The sequence below is a fragment of the Phalacrocorax carbo genome, chromosome 6 (genome assembly GCF_963921805.1).
Source record: "Phalacrocorax carbo chromosome 6, bPhaCar2.1, whole genome shotgun sequence".
Taxonomy (NCBI): domain Eukaryota; kingdom Metazoa; phylum Chordata; class Aves; order Suliformes; family Phalacrocoracidae; genus Phalacrocorax; species Phalacrocorax carbo.
Genome location: NC_087518.1, coordinates 33,240 through 39,184, shown reverse-complemented (window position 1 = coordinate 39,184; position 5,945 = coordinate 33,240). Strand labels below are relative to the sequence as shown.

Sequence of the window (5,945 nt, the reverse complement as noted above, 5' to 3'; positions counted from 1 at the left end):
TGCAACCCCAGAACCGCCGTTAGCTGGCAGAGCACGTACCCGGCAGGCCTTGTTGCATGCGCCGGCCACGCGTGCGGCAACGTCTAGGCAGTACTTCTGCCTTGAATCTGCTGGGGGTATAAAAAGGGGCGTCTCAAAGCAGAGAGAGGGGGGGAGACAGAGCACACTCTGGGAACCGCAGGGGACACCCTGAAGGTGCCATGCCTACCTCCCTTCTCCGCGATGACCTTGCTCACGGTCACCCTCCTGCTCGGCGGTGTCTCGGGCATAGTCGGGTTGGTCAGACTCTGATGAGGGGAAAACAATATGCTAGTAACTGCTTCTGCAAGGCTCTAGCAGAGCAATAAATACTGTTGTGCTTTTGAAATATCATATGTTGGGTGAATTTTGTGCGTAGGAATCCTGCTAATGGGGGGTCCCTCCCCAAAGAGTCGTGGGGGGATTATTAATTATAAACTATAAGTATGGGTGTGTGACATTGCAATAAAGGAAAAGGGTTTTTTTCCTATTTTGAATTCCTTCCTCTATATAGATTTTAAAATGCACAAAAAAATTATGTCTATACAAGTTTTTTATATTTTAAGAGCCTGTACACATTTCTAATTGGAATATAAAAAATTTAAAGTTCTTTGTACTATACAGTAGGTAAAAGGTTTTTTAAAAGTTTTTTCTTTATTTATAAGTTAATATTGGTTTTCAAAATATATAAGAAGTCGTCTGCCTGGATAAAGCTATCTGAATTTAGTGTGTGTTCTATAATAAGCCTACCGCAGGGTCACAGGTTGGAAGGTTCTCAGGGATCATCTAGTCCAACCCTTCTGTTAGATATCCTATGCAATCTAAATAAAGATAATAAAATAAGCGTAAACAGGTATAGAGATAAGTAGATATCTCAGTCTAAATAGAGAAGTGTAAAATTAGTGATAATATATGTAAGTTTAAACAGATAGCTAAATAGAAGTTCTGATAAAAGTGTTGATCGGTATGTCTAAATAGATGCATAAATATTCTATAGATGTATATAGATATAGTCACAATAGATAGTGTAAACAGATATTAAGTTATAAAACATCTATGTATTCCCTAAATATACATATATTTAAGTAGATACTTCAGTGTAAATATCTCTGCTATATAGGGTTTTTACAACACTAAGAAAAACACTATTTATAGAACGGTTTCAGAAGCTCAACCCCCCCTTCATACGTACTGAAGTTATAAAAGCGCTTTCTAAAGCTGCCCCTTATCCCGTTTCCTTTTCCTCTCCAAGTCAGGGCCCATCCTCCCAGTTGGTGACTTGCTCCTGCAGGGCTGCGCTCGCAGAGCGAGAGCTGCTGCCACAGCACTAATGCACCCCCAAATCCCCGATTCTGGTCCACCTACCTCTCTGGTGCCCCAAAAGTTGTTGCTCTTTTGTCAATTCTGCCCTGTACGCTTCACCTCGTTGTTTCTTGTTCCCATGTGCCTTGTTCCAGCTCCTTCCTCTGTCCTTCCTCCCTATTTATTCTTTTTCCTCTGTCACACTGCTTTTGGGTGCTGACCCTGGTAGCCAGCTCACTGCAGCCATATCTGACGCGCGTGAAGGGACGAGGCTTCGCTGCCTCCTGCGCATTCCCAGATGCGTTTGCAGCCCCTGGGCTTCGGGGTGAGTGGCTGCAGCTGGGTCCAAGGGAGAAGGTGATGTGCTGTTGGATGCAGCCGGTGAGTCCGAGGACAGGGCTGGCCCTGCTGTGCCAAGGGGCTCTAGCTGGGGAGAGGGCTGCCTGGACACTCCTGCCTGCAGGAGCTGGCTGAGGAGTGACAGGAAGGGTGTTCCACAGGCAGGTGCCTCCAGCAAGGAACAGCGTGTCGTTGAGCAAGGAAGGATCCATCCCGGCCAGAGCACGCCACCAGCACAAGGTAACAGGATATCAGCAGCTCTGTTGGCTATGTGCGTTGGCCCCTGTGTGTCCAGGAAACATGGTCGGAGAGGAGTGTTGGGGCACCCACCTCCTGCTCCGGGAGGGGCATGGTTTGGGCAGCCAGCACTGTGGAGGGGGACGGGGCAGAGGGAGAGAGAGAAACCTCAGGGCTGTGAAGGTGTCCTGCCCACGACAGGAGCTGCAGTGAGTCGCACAGCTCCTCCCATGCATCTGGGCCTATCCCTGCTATGCTTTTCCCGGTGTCTGTCTGCCTCCTTGCCTGTCCCTGCCTCTGTCTCCTCCTCAGGCTGCACAGCTCACCAAAGCTTTTTGGTCTTCTGCCAACACTGCCCTGCACCCCATCACCTTCTATGTGTCCTTTCTATACCTCTCCTTTTCTGGCTCCACACCTGCTATTATTTCTTTCTTCCCTATTACTTGTAAAAATTGCATTTCTAGGTCTGCCTCTACCCAGCGACCTATCTCCATTTCAGTGACTCCCTCTGCTCTGCCCCGGTTTGCTCTTCCTACATCCTTTCTCTGTGGCCATCTATCTGTCTCCCTCTCTTGATATTTAACTTCTACCCACATGGCCAGAACCCCGTTGATTTTTACATTTGCGCTGTCTGTCTACGTTCAGTTCCGCATCCACGTTTGTTTCTTCCTGCCTGTCCTCAACTAAATCACTTTTTCAATTTTGATTTAGTTTGCGGACCCTATTTCTTACTTTTTCCTGTCTGACCCTTACTCCATTGCTTTTAAAATTCTCTTTCTAGGTTTAGTTTTACGAAGCTGCCAATCCCTAATTTTAAGGGTTATTTGTTGGTCATGTACCCCATTGCTTTTAAAATATTTTATCAAGGTGACTTTTTTTTTAATAGAGTTAATAAGGTTGGAAAAGGCCTGTGGTATCATTGAGTCCAATCATCAACCCAACACTACCGTGCCTCCTAAAGCACGTCCTAAAGTGCCACGTATACGCATCTTTTGAACGCCTCCAGGGAGGGCAACTGCCCCACCTCTCTGGACAGCCTGTTCCAATACCTGACGACTCTTCAGGTAAAGAAATTTTTCCTAATACCCTATCTGATCATTCCCTGATGGAACTCGACACCATTTCCTCTTGTCCAATCGCTAGCTCTTTGGGAAAAGTAACCTACACCCAGTTTACTACAACCTCCTCTGAGCCTCCTCTTCTGCAGACTTAAACAACCCCAGTTCCCTCAGCTGCTCTTCATAAGACTTGTTTTCCAGACCCTTCCCCAAGCTTTGTTGCCCTTCTCTGGACATACTCCAACTACTCAATGTCCTTTTTGTACTGAAGGGCCTGAAAAGGAACACAATACTCAAGGTGCGGCCTCACCAGTGCCAAGTCGGGGGTACGATCACTTCCCTACTCCTGCTGGCCACACTATTTCTGATACAAGGCAGGACCCCATCGGCCTCCTTGCCAACCCAGCCAGACCACCGCCTCACGTTCAGCCGGCTGTCAACCAGCACCCCCGGGTCCTTCTCTGCCGCACAGTTTTCCAGCCGCTCTTCCCCAAGCCTGTAGCATTGCATGGGGTCGTTGTGACCCGAGCACAGGACCCGGCACTCAGCCTTGTTAATTCTCATAGAGTTGACGTCAGGCCATGGGTCCAGCCTGTCCAGATCCCTCTGCAGAGCCTTCCTACCCTCAGGCAGATGAACACTCCCGCCCAACTTGGTATCATCTGCAAACTTACTGAAGGCACACTGTCCCCTCATTCAGATCATTGATATAGACATGGAACAAGACTAGTCCTAAAGTTGACCCCTGGGGAACAGCGCTCATGACCAGCCACAAATTTGGTTTAACCTCTGTCACCACTACTCTTTGGGCTCAGCCATCCAGCTGGTTTTGTACTCAAGGAGTACACCTGTCCAAGCTAGGAACCACCAGCTTCTCCAGGAGAATGCTGTGGGAGACAGTGTCAAAGGCTTTACTGAAGTACAGGTAGATAACATCCACGGCCCTTCCCTCATCCACTGGGTGGGTCACCTGGTCATAGAAGGAGACTGTGTTGGTCAGGCAGAACCTGCGGTGTCTGGGCCTGATCCCCTGGTCATCCTGTACATGCCTGGTGAGCACACTGAAGGTGAACCATTACTACCCTGGTGATAAACAGCCAGTCTACTAGAGACTGAGGCCAAGAAGGCATCAAGTACCTCAGTCTATTCCTCAGTGGCAGCATTCCCCACCCCGGCCCCCAGTAGAGGCTGGAGATTCTCTTTGGCTCTCTTTCTGTTAGCATATATGTAAAAGCATGTTTTGTCATCTCTAATAACAGTGGCCAGTTGAGTTCTAGCTGGGCTTTTGCCTTCCTGGTTTGCTCTCCGATTGGCATAACAAGCTCTGTGTTCTGTTCTTGACTTGCCTACCCATTCTTCAAAAGCAGTAAACTCTCCTTTCCCCCCCGCCACCCCGAGCCACCGCAAAAGCTCTCTGTTCAGCCAGGCCTGTCATCTTCCTGCCCGTTTGTCTTACTGCACACAGGGACAACCTGGTTCTGCACCTTCCAGATTTCCTTCTTCAACGTCCAGCCTTCCAGGACCCCTTAGCCCTTCAGGACTTCCTCCCAAGGAGCCCTTTCAACCAGTGTCCCGAAGAGTCCAAAGCCTGCCCTCCGCAAGTCCACAGTATAGATTTTGCCAGCCCCCCCTTCCTTATTTTGCCAGGCATCAGGAATTCTATCAGGGTGCAGTCGCTAGGCACAAAATGGCTTCCAACCCCCACATCTCCCACCAGTCCTTCTGTTTCTAAAGAGCAGGTCAGTCGAGGCACCTCCCCAGTAGGCTCATTTACCAGCTGCATCAGGAAGTTACCTTCCACTTGCTCCATGAACCTCCTAGACAGTTTCCTCTGCTGCGTTTTCTTTCCAGCAGACATCTGGTAAGTTCAAGTGCCCCATGAGAATAAGGGGTAGCAACTGGGAGAGTTCTGCCAGCTGCCTGTAGAATTCTTCAGCTACTTCTTCATTGCAGTCAGGTGGTCTACAGCAGACCCCCAGCTGGATACCTGCCTCGTTGGCCTTTCCCCTCATCCTTACCCATAAGCCGTCAACCTCATCCTCCCAATCATTGAGCTCTCTACAACCAAAACACTACCTAACATACAGAGCCACCCCACCACATCTCCTTCCTTGCCTAACCCTTCGTAAGAGATTAGAGCCATCCATCGCAGCACTCGAATTGTACGAGGCATCCCACCGCATCTGGTGAGAAACCGTACTAGGAGCAGCTAAAGTCACTTGGTTTATTAAGCCTAGAGACAGGGAGACCTCATCTCCCTCTGCAGCTTCCTCACAAGGGGTGGAGGAGGCACAGGTGCCGATCATTTTTCTCCGGTGACCAACAATAGGACCTGAGGGAACAGCAGGAGGATGGTCCAGGGGAGGTTTAGGGTGGGTATTAGGAAAAGGTTTTTCACTCAGAGGGCCACGGAACAGGCTCCCCAGGGAAGCAGGCACAGCACCAAGCCTGACAATAATCAAGTAGCACTAGGGCAACACCATCAGAGGCATGGGGTGAATTTGGGGTTGTCCTGTGCAGGGAAAGGAGTTGGACTCTAATCCTTGTGGGTCCCTTCAGACCCAGAATGTTCTATGATTCTGCGATGTCTGCGACGGCAAGAAAACCAAAGCTATCCCGCTGCACAACAGCTTCTATCTCCTGCCTTACGGCATCTATGCTGCGTGCATCGGGGTAGACCTGCTCAAGGTGGGATATTGATTTCACCCTCGAGCTCGGCACGCCGCCCCTAGGCTCTTCTTTAGCGAGCCTGGCTATATCCCTTCCCCTCCAAGTCTCCCTTAAAGCCGCCTCCCTGAGCCCTGCAAATTCCCAAGGAAGAATGCTTTTCCCCCTTTGAGATAGCTGAACTCCTTATTCAATCCCTTTTAATTTTTTTCCAGTGGTACCCTAACCACCCTTGCGTTTATCGTGTTCTTTTTGTGTACTATTATCACCTTTACTGTGGTCATTTGTTCATTTTCAGCTCTTTCCTTAGCACCATCGCTTTTA

The 5,945-nt window shown here is 49.2% G+C and overlaps 1 long non-coding RNA gene across 1 annotated transcript; it reads left to right on the top strand.

Annotated features, from left to right (window-relative positions):
- Window positions 1–1,690: 1,690 nt before the first annotated feature.
- Window positions 1,691–5,448, top strand: LOC135314034 (uncharacterized). The gene is made up of 3 exons (XR_010373521.1): window positions 1,691–1,899; window positions 2,783–2,960; window positions 4,420–5,448. It is a non-coding gene; the product is annotated as an uncharacterized LOC135314034 (long non-coding RNA).
- Window positions 5,449–5,945: the final 497 nt, after the last annotated feature.